This window comes from Diaphorina citri, unplaced genomic scaffold, assembly GCF_000475195.1.
Source record: "Diaphorina citri unplaced genomic scaffold, Diaci psyllid genome assembly version 1.1 scaffold422, whole genome shotgun sequence".
NCBI classification, from domain to species: Eukaryota; Metazoa; Arthropoda; class Insecta; order Hemiptera; family Psyllidae; genus Diaphorina; species Diaphorina citri.
The window spans coordinates 21161-35412 of NW_007377857.1; the positions used below are offsets into that span (position 1 = coordinate 21161).

The 14252-nt window shown below is 36.3% G+C and overlaps 1 long non-coding RNA gene across 1 annotated transcript in view; it reads right to left on the reverse strand.

Moving 5' to 3' along the window:
• Positions 1-550: 550 nt before the first annotated feature.
• The window catches only part of LOC113467173, a 31971-nt gene continuing 18269 nt past the window's right edge, over positions 551-14252 (reverse strand). Inside the window, exons 2-3 of the long non-coding RNA XR_003391343.1 lie at positions 8064-8254; positions 551-921 (exon numbers count right to left, since the gene is read on the reverse strand). This is a non-coding gene — a long non-coding RNA (uncharacterized LOC113467173). The remainder of the gene's footprint in view (positions 922-8063; positions 8255-14252) is intronic.

Sequence of the window (14252 nt, forward strand, 5' to 3'; positions counted from 1 at the left end):
CGTATTTTCTGCGTTAGAGTAGGCATTTAGCAATCTCATGTCAATATTTGGCAGTTATCAATGTTTGCTAATGACCTATGACGTTTAGCCGCATGAAAATGTATTATCTATATCATTCTAAAGAAATGATATAAATAATACATTTTTATATTAATCTTAATATTTGGAATCGTTGCGAACGAATTTAATATTAGTGGATGTGTCTTTTACACCACTATTAGCAGGTGAATACCAACCAATTCATAAAATCCCTCAAGATCTATTTGAATTCAATAGAAATTGTGTGCTTTCTAGGTTCCTTGCTAGTCAATACTTTCGCCTTCCATTTGAAAGGTATCAATTCGATTCTCACCTCGGGTTAAACTGATAAGTCACAGGTTTGGCGCGGATTTCTAATATTAAATTTAAGAATATTAGATGTACGTTAGTAAATAAGTATAACGCATAGCATAGGACTGTGAACTGCCTGAAGACTACACCTACTAATAATTGGACATGTCCTAGCGAGAAATTAGTGGAGCTTAATAATAAGCGACCATTTTCTGCCTCACTGTTAATATGTACCTGTTATATCAAGCGCGTTTTTTCTGCGTTCCAGTAGGTACATAGCTATTAAGCTGCTCATACAGGGGGGAGTAGGGGCGGGTACCTCTAATCCTGGACGAAAGGATACCAGGAGGATTCACAGGGGCATGACGTGACACACAACCTTATACTGGGTGTCTTGGCAAATATGTCAGCTGCAGAATAGTCTGTGTACTGAGAGAACTTGGGGCCAAAATGCATTAGACTTGTTTCGAATTCGAATATAAGGTCAGATACGCAGTGAAGTCAAATTACCAGCAGATCGGTAACCAGCAAACAACTCTCTCCTGTGTCCTTTCCTCCCAGTTGCTCAGGTCCCATTTGCTGTATGTCTCACTGAAAAATAAAGAATTTCATAAATGAATTAGTTCATTTTGTAATGGAGATACATGTCTATGTCTATTATTATTAAAAAAAAAACTACTTTTTTATTTGTAACTTGGCTCATAACTTGGCTCGCATGAAAAACGTTACACTTGGCAACATTGACATCACACACCTGAGAGGACACTCTTTCAGATATCAGGAAAACTCGTAACATGTCCACCCCGTATGTACGTAAATTCTAGTGCGTGATGTTACGCCGAAGATAAAGAATGGGAAGGAAGAGGGAGGGAGGGAAAGGGGAGGAATGGCAATCTTGAGGGAAAAATAAGTCGAAAAAAATTTCCTCCCTCTCACCCCCTTTTTCCCTCTTAAAAACAAAAATTCCAACTAATTGTACGTTTCGAGCTTGTGGTCATTTGAGGAAAATTATAATAGTTAACTCCCATTGAGGGAAAAATAAGTCGAAAAAAATTTCCTCCCTCTCACCTCCTTTTTCCCTCTTAAAAACAAAAATTCCAACTAATTGTACGTTTCGAGCTTGTGGTCATTTGAGGAAAATTATAATAGTTAACTCCCTGTTGGGGGTTTGGGGGCCACTAATAAAAACAATGCGCCCAAATATTTGATCGACCAAAGGGGAAAGATAATCATGGGTTTAAATAAAAAATGGTCATTCATAAGAGGAATGCGTATGGAATGGGTTTCTGATGGATCATTCAATATTCATGTTGAAATCACAGGGAGAGCGGTTCTTAAAAAGAGAGCCGAATATACTTTCTGGCAAAATGCAAATATGGTCCATTCAAAGTTGCACATTAGTACCTTCTGTAAAGTACTCATTTGCAGGGGAAACATCAGAACAGTGCTCAACTGTGTGCCTCCAATGTTGATCATGTTCGAAGGAAGAAAATTGATTCAGGAAACATAAACCATATTGTAGAGGAAAAGGATAAATGCTCTCTACGTAGGCGTACAATTTGAAAGTATTACGTTGGACATTCTAACAAAGGCATGAGGCTTTCATACAAAAACAGCATAGGAAAAAGTGACAGGACAAAATCAATAAAATCATATAACATATTAAAGCTCGTTTTCAAAATGCTAAAAGCAGAAGGGCTTTTTTTGCACACACAAAAAAATTGAACTCCAAAGACTGACCATGCGTGCAACGACACAAAACAGAGGAGAATGAAAATGAAAGGGCTTTTATCTTTTTGTGAAAAGTACGTGGAACGCAAAAAATGGAAAAGGGAAAATTCCACCAAGCTGAGAGTGAGAGAGAAAGAGAAGGGCTACAACATTGAAAAGAGACAGAACGAGGAAAAACGAAAAAGCGAGAGGAAAAGCATTTTAAATGTAGGGCTTTTGAGTGAAAAACAAGATAACAAACTTGCAAAAAAGAGAAGTAAAAATGCGCATATTTTTTCCTTGACTTACTTTCTCCTCTTATTCTTCAAGAAAAGCAAGAAGAGGCTATGCTATAAATTTTTGTTGGGAAACTGGAAGAAAAGTTTTTACCCAAAATTTCTCATTTTTTTACGCCTATGGTTAAAAAATAAAACAAGGAAACACTGCAAGGGAGAGAGACAGGAATATATTTTTTTCGTATTTATAAAAAATTCATATTTTTTGACACGTTTTAAATTAAATTTCTTAAAAAACAAGGAGTTTACAAGAAAAGTTTAGCAAGTTTTAAATAGATTATCTTTATGTTCCTTAACGCCTTCATTTCTGACACTTCATTGTAAAACCTTGTAACACCTTAACTCGGCGAATTTTTCCGAATTGAACAAACATCAAAGGAGCAAATACCAAAAATAGCTTCTTACATTTTAGAACAGCTACCTTTGTCATAATGCAAACTGAGGAAAGACTTTGTTGGCCATAGTCAATTACCAAAATGGGTGGAAACATTCAAGAACCAAAAACATTTGAGGATAGAAACTGAAATGTGTCCATCAAAAACTTTGCATATGAAAAACCTGAGCCCTATACAAAGTTCATATGACATGCAAAATCAACTTGGCTTGAAATAGGTCTAACAAAATGAACACCATATGCAACCGGTAACACGATGTTAGCACTAGGATAATATTAGAGTCGGATATACTTCTATACTTTGTTTCACCTTTTGTTATTGTCCGGAACACAGGTGATAATTTAGAATAGCATTATGCTAACGATATGCAATTACAACCATTTTGTTTTTCCCAAATAGCTATCAAAGTGTCCGAGTCCTCTGTTTTCGTGTCTGGGCCATTTTGACCCTCCCTATGCCGACACCAATTAAGTAAAGTGGACAACAATTAGAGATCTACTAGAAAGGTACCTTGGTATTCGACATAATGATAGTGTTGATTTGACGTAATTCGTTCACTGATTGATTGTATAGAGACATACTGATCTAGACTAAAGACATTTACGAGTTTACCCTTGAAATTTATTCCTTGATTCACTCGACTGTTTTTCAACTGAAAAATTCGACTAAAAATTCGAGATGTTAATTCTACCAAAGAAACGCACAAGCATTTCGAAAACGGTTTTCACAAGTTTCCCTTTTTTGTAAACATATCAGTCTCGGAATTTTTTTTCAAATATCTGTCACCACCTCATTAAATAATCGGTCCATTACCGCAGATAATATTAGTTATCGCTGATTCTGAATTCTCGAAGTCCTGGGAACCAACAAGATATCTTTCCTCAATAACTAAGAAAGAAAAAAGGTCAGAACATTCAAATTTGAAAAGGATACATCTCTTCAAACAGCGATGATTGCATATCTTCAAAATCACACATGTAACTTTTTTACACACACCAAGAAGGAAAAGACACACCTTATCGAAACAAGAATATCTTTTCATTTCCTATATTATTTATTAAAAACATGCTTATTCAAATTTGAAAGGGATACATCTCTTCAAACAGCGATGATTGCATATCTTCAAAATCACACATGTAATTTTTTTACACACACCAAGAAGGAAAAGACACACCTTATCGAAACAAGAATATCTTTTCATTTCCTATATTATTTATTAAAAACATGCTTCGGGGCTTTTATTCAAGTTTGTCAAATGACTAGAAGAAAAAAGGTCGTTTCAAGCATTATTGAAATAAAATTTAAATACACCCTTATAATAATATGCAAATGATGCTCAAATTCGTGAAACTCTCTCTGAGAAAAACGGCCACTCTAGAGAAACTGGTTGGTGAGCGAAGGAGGGGAGGGGGTAAAGAAAGGGTTGCGTCTTGTGAAAGCAGGAAAAACCTTTCGCTTCTGTTCGCGAAGTGGGGCGGTCCAAATACCGGTTGTCCCATTCAGGAAATGCAGTTTTTATGTATGCCTGTCCTGAGCCTCATGATACTTTTGGACCTACGCGGAGTGGGGCGGTCCAAATACCGGTTGTCCCATTCAGGAAATGCAGTTTTTATGTATGCCTGTCCTGAGCCTCATGATACTTTTGGACCTGTAAATACCTACTTGTTGTTGGGCATCATGTGTTGTTAAATTCATATAACTTTAGGTCCTGTACTCCTGTATGAACTACTTAAAAGCAAGTTATGGTCGCCTAGTCACTGACACTAGGAAACGGGCGACTCGCCCCTGCGCTAATGGTGAAACTGAATTGCAAATGACATTTGAGAAATTCTACATTATGGACTGAAGTTAACATATAAATTCAGATGAAAAACACAATATCTATGTAGCACCTTTGTTTCACCTTTTGTTATTGTCCGGAACACAGGTGATAATTTAGAATAGTATTATGCTAACGATATGCAATTACAACCATTTTGCTTTTCCCAAATAGCTATCAAAGTGTCCGAGTCCTCTGTTTTCGTGTCTGGGCCATTTTGACCCTCCCTATGCCAACACCAATTAAGTAAAGTGGACAACAATTAGAGATCTACTAGAAAGGTACCTTGGTATTCGACATAATGATAGTGTTGATTTGACGTAATTCGTTCACTGATTGATTGTATAGAGACATACTGATCTAGACTAAAGACATTTACGAGTTTACCCTTGAAATTTATTCCTTGATTCACTCGACTGTTTTTCAACTGAAAAATTCGACTAAAAATTCGAGATGTTAATTCTACCAAAGAAACGCACAAGCATTTCGAAAACGGTTTTCACAAGTTGCCTTTTTTTGTAAACATATCAGTCTCGGAATTTGTTTTCAAATATCTGTCACCACCTCATTAAATAATCGGTCCATTACCGCAGATAATATTAGTTATCGCTGATTCTGAATTCTCGAAGTCCTGGGAACCAACAAGATATCTTTCCTCAATAACTAAGAAAGAAAAAAGGTCAGAATATTCAAATTTGAAAGGGATACATCTCTTCAAACAGCGATGATTGCATATCTTCAAAATCACACATGTAATTTTTTTACACACACCAAGAAGGAAAAGACACACCTTATCGAAACATGAACCAGGATTTTGTATTGACTAGATGACGTCAGAAGAGTTATGGAGTATTTAAGTGTGTAATGTGTAATACAGCTACTTGTGTGAAATATTGTTATGGGTAATGTACCATATGTGTTAGTAGGTACTAGTTCTATTGTACCTTAGCAACTATAGCACGAATGAAGACACGCACTTTTCAGAAACGCCTCGCAAGCGACATTGTAGAAACGAATTCACAGTTGGTTAGAAGATTGCTTACTGATACATACGTTAATCATCTCTAGCTCTACAGAAATGCACAAAACCCTGGGCTTGCTACACTTTCTGCATACATGCACAGAAACATCTGTTGCACGCAGTCACTCACACTAAACAACCGTTACTATTTTTGGAGATTTCGGGTAAAAAAAAGTGCTCCCAGACATTTTATCCCCAAGTTGTGCAATAATTTTGGGTATTAGAAACAAAATTCGGAAATAGCAAGCACCAAAGTATTGTACCTTATCCATTGTGGTCAACAGTTTATTCCTAGGTAATTTCGACCTTGCGCTTAAAAGCCCCTTTATTGTGAGTTACATTGCTATTACTTACATAGGAATTTTCTTGTGCTGGACAAAAGTTGGGCATATCAGGACCTAAAGTCTTGACAGCATGTATGCGTATGCCTGGTACAACTGGTACATAATGTGTTTATTTATTTACGATGTGTTAAGACGGTACAAAAAATACAACATACGATTCTTCCTCCTTGTTCAATGTTCACCATGTGTAGAACTAGATGCGTTTCTAGACGGAATTTCATAGCGAAACCAGGCTAATAACGGTTTTTATTAGCAAAACGAGTAATAATGGCAAAAAATGTGAGTTTTTATGATTTTGACACAGTGAGAAATCATAATTTCATGTTCCTAAACGAGTGTTTAGCGTGTACCTACATCTCGTAAATTACAAGCTTGGGTCGTTTGTTTCACCTTGCATTCAGTTTATTTGTCATTTTGTTGTCGCTATAGGTGTATAGGAGCATGGAATAACGTGTAGACAATTCACTGACAAAGTACATTTCGCTAAAATAATATTTAGCCAAGTCAAACAAAATTCTAAACGCAGCCAAATGGCAGCTTTGATGATGCTTTGACAATCAGCGAATAAGGGAAGTTAAGAAATCAGAATTTCCGATGTAAAGGTAACCAAGAGGATTTCTCTTTTCAGAAGAGAAAAAATCCAAGCTATGGGAAGGGTTGATGCTATTGTTTTTACAACTCATTACAAGGCTTTCGCTTTTTTATTCGAGACCACCATAGACGGTCGTATTCATTGCAAACCCTATTTCATGTCCATCTTATGGAAAGAAATCGTCCTTTTGTGAGCGATTGATAAGGATTTTCTATTGACTTTCTAGTTTTATATCAAAATCCTTGCCTTTTGTCTTTTCTTGGCATTGTACTAGTTCAATCTAACCCTTCTAATAGGTAGTTGCCTTCAATGTGCGCAAAAAAGGGACCTTTTATATAAATTTTACAGAAAAGGACTCTTTGGTAGTCGTTAGGGTTGAATAAACTCTCAACATAGAATACAACAACACATATGTGCACAAGGAATCACATGGTACCTAAGTACTAATCATTGGATATCGTATTGTTCGAATTTTGCAAAGATCTCATTGTGTCTTCTAAAAGGATTAGTCGATTAAGATTTTTGAGAATACAATGTCCCATCTATTCTGTTTCTTTAGGAAATAAAATTGTTAAAAATACCTTGCACCTATTCAATTAATCAACCCTTTAATCGGGGATAAGAATCTCCGTGCATATAATCGTGTGCTCTATTTTTCCAGATTAGATTACAAGGAATATTTTGGGCTTTCAAGTATTAAATTAGATTTAGAACTTTTAGTTTGGCGCCTTTGTCAAGAGACAATGTGGAATGTAATTCACAATCAATCAGAGCGGATGCATAAACCAAATTTACATTACACAAGAATTCGCAATTCAGAAGTCACCAAACAATCAACCCATTGTCAAGAGTCTTTAGGAGAAATTTAAATTAAATACATTTAGTTCGGTCCCATTGTGCAAAACAGATACCCCATAACAATAGTCCATTTGCTCCCTGACAAATACAAAAACCCCAATAACAAGTGGGGCCGACCTTTTCTTTTCTTTCGCAAATTAAATAATGATATATGGGTAGTGCATAGGTCACGTGCCAATATATTGCAAAATAACCTGTAAACATATTATGTTAAACATCCCCTCTTGATTCAGATATATCAATCTGAATAATGCAAACCCATACCCTATAATCTACCTGTGAAATTTATACGGTCTTGTGTAATGTGCGAAATTTGTTTTCTCCAACAATACAAGGTTCAATAGAGGTGTTGTTAAATATTATTGAGACCTTCCTTTGTTGTAGTTCCGATAATGAGATTTGTATAATCTACCTGTGAAATTCATACGGTCTTGTGTAATGTGCGAAAATTGTTTTCTCCAACAATACAAGGTTCAATAGAGGTGTTGTTAAATATTATTGAGACCTTCCTTTGTTGTAGTTCCGATAATGAGATTTGAAACCTTTGATGCTTTGATTTTATGCAGGACAGATTACCTGTATGATTACCTCTTCATTATTATTGTCGATACTGGGGTTGCTTTCTCGAGAGAAATGTTCGTCTTCTGTGATGGAAAATTTAAACCTTTGATGCTTTGATTTTATGCGGGACAGATTACCTGTATGATTACCTCTTCATTATTATTGTCGATACTGGGGTTGCTTTCTCGAGAGAAATGTTCGTCTTCTGTGATGGTCAATTTGGTCTGCGCACACTACTCTGGGCGAGATTTTCCCTTTTGTTATGGATACAATCACCGATTTTGTCATTTTGTCTTCGACGTATGGTTGTCTTTTGTTGATAGAACATCTGAAAATGTAGAAATCACACCATTAATTTCTACAAAACGTGATCGATTATTTATTAGTTTATTAGGGACGAAAATTTGGGATTTGGACGCTTCGTAATACAATGTGTGCATATAAAATACTTATAACACGCATGTAGTCAAAACTGCATGCGTATTTTTCGTCTTGGAAGTTACAAATTAAGTGTATATTTTGAAGACAATGTAATCTTATGAAGGGGGATCCACTCAGTTCCTACCGCCATGCAGTTAGACTGGGTGTCTCAGAGATCCAGGTTCGATATTCTGTTTTGGAAGTTCCAAATTAAGTGTATATTTTGAAGACAATATAATTATATGAAGGGGGATCCACTCAGTTCCTACCGCCATGCAGTTAGACTGGGTGTCTCAGAGATCCAGGTTCGATATTCTGTTGTTTTTGAAGATCCATTGCATTTAGGTTTAACTTATTTTGAAGTTTATATCTATTGAGGGCCGAAATATTTTGATCCGTGTCTTGGATAGTTTCACCAAGATTGGTAAACATCCAGTCTTTGAGAATCTTAAAATAGGTACCCAAATTGATGCACCTGTAATTGGTCACCCTGTACTAATAGCAATAGAATAACATTATTGTACTCTAGCCCAGGCTTCCTTGGGTAAGGGAGTTGCACTCAAGTGCATATATCAGCATGAAATACACAGCACCACGTATACAAAACATACGAAAAATATACACAGATATAATCATCGTAATATTTTGCCATAGATATAACATATAACATGGATATACAGATATAGTGCTTGCTTAATATTGGGTGATATAACATGGATATACAGATATAGGGATTAGATATTGGGTGTGGTGCGTACTAGTGCGTAAAGTATGCGTATACCAGTGCTGAATATTAGGGGGGAATATAGAAGGGGATGTCAGTGGCGTGTGAAAGGTTCCCAAGATTGAAATAGGAGGTTACATTACATTGAAATGGGGGTCTTTTCTGACGGAATTCCTGTGTGCGGAGTCCAGTATGTGGGACTCGTACACCCTGAAATAGGAGGTATATTTTAAGGAAAAGCTTAACGAAAGGGAACTTCAAAATGTACTAATTTTTCGTGACAGTTTATTAATTTTTCAATCAAATTGTCCAAATAAATCTGGTCTCAGACATACACAATACACATACATACTTCACGAGTAAGAGACACAATAATCACAGGATATAGTTTAACGACTCTGACTATCACATGATGGTTTCATATCGGAATATTGGATTCAAACCCTATTGATTAAAAGTCATATTTTTTGAAGATCCATTGCATTTAGGTTGAACTTATTTTGAAGTTTATATCTATTGAGGGCCGAAATATTTTGATCCGTGTCTTGGATAGTTTCATCAAGATTGGTAAACATTCAGTCTTTGAGAATCTTAAAATAGGTACCCAAATTGATGCACCTGCAATTGGTCACCCTGTACTAATAGCAATAGAATAACATTATTGTACTCCAGCCCAGGCTTCCTTGGGCAAGGGAGTTGCACTCAAGTGCATATATCAGCATGAAATACACAGCACCACGTATACAAAACATACGAAAAATATACACAGATATAATCATCGTAATATTTTGCCATAGATATAACATGGATATACAGATATAGTGCTTGCTTAATATTGGGTGATATAACATGGATATACAGATATAGGGATTAGATATTGGGTGTATAACATGGATATACAGATATAGTGCTTGCTTAATATTGGGTGATATAACATGGATATACAGATATAGGGATTAGATATTGGGTGTGGTGCGTACTAGTGCGTAAAGTATGCGTATACCAGTGCTGAATATTAGGGGAAAATATAGAAGGGGATATCAGTGGCGTGTGAAAGGTTCCCAAGATTGAAATAGGAGGTTACATTACATTGAAATGGGGGTCTTTTCTGGCGGAATTCCTGTGTGCGGAGTCCAGTATGTGGGACTCTTACACCCTGAAATAGGAGGTATATTTTAAGGAAAAGCTTAACGAAAGGGAACTTCAAAATGTACTAATTTTTCGTGACAGTTTATTAATTTTTCAATCAAATTGTCCAAATAAATCTGGTCTCAGACATACACATACATACTTCACGAGTAAGAGACACAATATCACAGGATATAGTTTAACGACTCTGACTATCACATGATGGTTTCATATCGGAATATTGGATTCAAACCCTATTGATTAAAAGTCATGTGAAACCCAGAAACAAGATAATGGCCGTCTAGCCTGCCAAAATTTAGAACATGATCCCTTTCTTCCAATATTCCCAGACATAAACAAAACCTTTTTCAAAGACAGGTTCTACAACGGACATAGAAAATTGGGAACAGATAAGAAGAACATGGGCAAAATATAGTCAGATAGACAGACAGACATAAATAGTATTGATGAGGACATTTATATATTGCTCAGAGTCACAGACATAGTCCATCAATGAGAAAATAGTCAGATAGACAGACAGACATAAATAGTATTGATGAGGACATTTATATATTGCTCAGAGTCACAGACATAGTCCATCAATGAGAAGAAGATATTAGAAAAAGGGAACGAAGAAATAAAACTAAACACCGAAATCAAATCAAAGACCGACAAGATCTAGATACCAAACTCCAAGATCCCATCTTCTTGCTAGTCCAGATTAAATCCAAATTACATCAGAAAGAAATAAGAAGGGAACGAAGAAATAAAACTAAACACCGAAATCAAATTAAAGACCGACAAGATCTAGATACCAAACTCCAAGATCCCATCTTCTTGCTAGTCCAGATTAAATCCAAATTACATCAGAAAGAAATAAATTGCACCGGAAATGTAGGGGAATAATAATTCCGTCACCAGACAGGATAAAAAAGTCTCTGAAAGTCATTCATTTTAAAGGAAAAAGATTTCCGAGACACCTCCCCGAGTCCGACTGAGATCAGATTAGGAAAGATACCCCCGTCAATCAATGTGAATTCAGATATATTCGTTATCAGATCTCAGATAATTCTATAATTCCGTCACCAGACAGGATAAAAAAGTCTCTGAAAGTCATTCATTTTAAAGGAAAAAGATTTCCGAGACACCTCTCCGAGTCCGACTGAGATCAGATTAGGAAAGATACCCCCGTCAATCAATGTGAATTCAGATATATTCGTTATCAGATCTCAGATAATTCGTTTGAATCTCAAGTTCTTTTGGTTTAGTTTTTGTGAAGGACAGTTTCAAAGTTGATAGCATTCTTTCATTTACATCATGTAACATGAAAACTTTGTTAAATTATTCAAACCTCTGAGGAAACCTGACTCCACAGCAGCGTTTTTAGTTTGGCTACTACTTGAATAGAGTTTCTAGTATTGGTCTGATCTGGATAATTACTATTCTTTAAGAGGCTCATCTTCAGTTTATTCTGTACACATGGCAAAGCAAGCTATCATTTCACTGTGAGGTTCACAAGAGACAACCCCGTCGGTTGCACTTTTAATTGACTGCATCATATTTTTTCTGTCCCCATTCGCTGCCACTTAATTTTTGTTATCGTCCCCAATGCATTTCGTTATGCACTCTCCCCCCTCCCTCCTACTTGTCCCGTATAGAAATGCACTCCTCTCATTTGGAGTGATTAAATTCAATTGAGCGACCACCATATTCTCTATCCGTTATCGCGGGGGCCACATGGCTGGTAGAAGTGACAGAGTGGGCTTTCGTCTCTTATCTCTCGAGTTATCCGTTCTGCAAAGCAGAGTTCTACGTCAGGGTTTTGTTTCCTCTGAATTCTCCCAGCCCAGGCGGAATTCTGTTAAAGTATTGTTTGGGACACAAAGATGTACACTCTTTTGGTACAAGCACACAATAAACTCTACTCCCCCAAGTCTATTTGGCTACTTGGCCTAGCGAACTACCGTGTTCACGTTCATTGTACATAATATAGCAACTATAGCACGAATGAAGACACGCACTTTTCAGAAACGCCTCGCAAGCAACATTGTAGAAACGAATTCACAGTTGGTTAGAAGATTGCTTACTGATACATACGTTAATCATCTCTAGCTCTACAGAAATGCACAAAACCATGGGCTTGCTACACTTTCTGCATACATGCATAGAAACATCTGTTGCACGCAGTCACTCACACTAAACAACCGTTACTATTTTTGGAGATTTCGGGTAAAAAAAAGTGCTCCCAGACATTTTATCCCCAAGTTGTGCAATAATTTTGGGTATTAGAAACAAAATTCGGAAATAGCAAGCACCAAAGCAGGGGGAGATGGGTTATATAAAAAAAGTATATAAATATTCTTCTTTTCACTCTTTTTTTCTTCTCTCACTCTACAGATTTTGAGTAAAAATAAACTAAAAGGATTAAGGGTGGGTGTTAGGGGTGTTAGACGGATTAGTCAAATCCAAACATACAGAAAGACAGTTGGTGTGACGTTTTTCTGCTCAAGATCTTTCAAGTTCAGACTGAGAAGTCCGTTTAAAAATTGTGGGGCCCAGTTAAGTGGGGACGGTAATCATGCTAATCGTGTGTGGGCGGCCTTTTCAGTTGAGATTTGCTGACAATGTCGTAACAAGTCCAGCTTTAGTCAACTCATGTCCGGTGATTACTTTCAGTAACATAAGATAGGAAGGAGGCTCGTGTCCTTGGAGATTTTAAGGTGTTAAACTAGCAGTTTTTTTTTCGTAGTGATGAAACCGCTTGTATGTTGGCATGTATTAACTGTATAGGTCTGTGTTATAGTACCTATGCCTGTAGTATGTCCACCATAGTATGGTGTTATTATTATTATTATTAGGATGTTACATTTTCCTTCCACTTTGAAAGGATAGAAGAATTTTTCCCAAGTAAGTTTTGTCATTTTATAAACGTTAATAAATTCAGTACCTAGTTACCTACCTATTAGCTGCATTTTGATAGGATCTATCAATTTACTCAGCTACCTAGAATGAACCAGAAATTTTGAGACAAAGGATAAATAGTTAAGTACAGTAGGTGGTATACCACTATACCCATTCCTAGTAGGTACATTTTGATAGGCTCTATCAATCTACATAACTGCCTAGAATACCTAGATGTTGAACGAATTGACTAGAAATTTTGAGACAAAGGGTAAGTACAGTACTTAGGTATTATACCAATTCCTAATGTCCTCCTACTGAAGCAACATCAAACGTGGTTGATAACTGTTGTGTATTCACCTAGTATTTACAATCACCAGTCTACTCTGTATTCTGGTTGCTAAGGCAACATCTCAATAGATATTTTTCCCTGTTTTCCCTGCTTTTGATTGGAGTTGATACCAACTTTAATCAAAATATAAATAGTCAATCAACTTCACTTCACCATGCGTTGAACTTTCATCAAGAGCCGCCTTTTCAGATAAAATGGACAAAACCAGTATTTACAATCACTAGTCCACTCTGTATTCTGGTTGCTAAGGCAACATCTCAATAGATAGTTTTCCCTGCTTTTGATTGGAGTTGATATCAACTTTATAAATAGTCAATCAAAATATAAATAGTCAATCAACTTCACTTCACCATGCGTTGAACTTTCATCAAGAGCCGCCTTTTCAGATAAAATGGACAAAACATTGCATTTCTCTCTCGCAACTTGCAAGGGCAATAAATTTTGCCTAATTTAGCCGATCGGATGAGACAACTAGTTTTCTATTTTAATTACCTGCAGTTAATTCTCGATTGATCATCTCAATTTCATTTTGTTACGATTCCAGTCGGTGGCATTTTAATTATTAAATCTTTTTATTGATTAAAAACTTAAAACTTGGAGTTTGCTTTCCGTCCTTTTACTTTTTTTTAAAAGACGAACAGTTTTTGTGTTTTACCTGAGTAATTTAATTGGTGAAGTTATTTCTGAAATCAAATTTTGACATTTAAAAATACCTTAAAGGCTTTTTTTCATTATTTTCCCCCCTAGTTAGGCGCTTTAACACTCTTGTGTCGTTCGCGCCGACCCCTGTTTACCTAGATC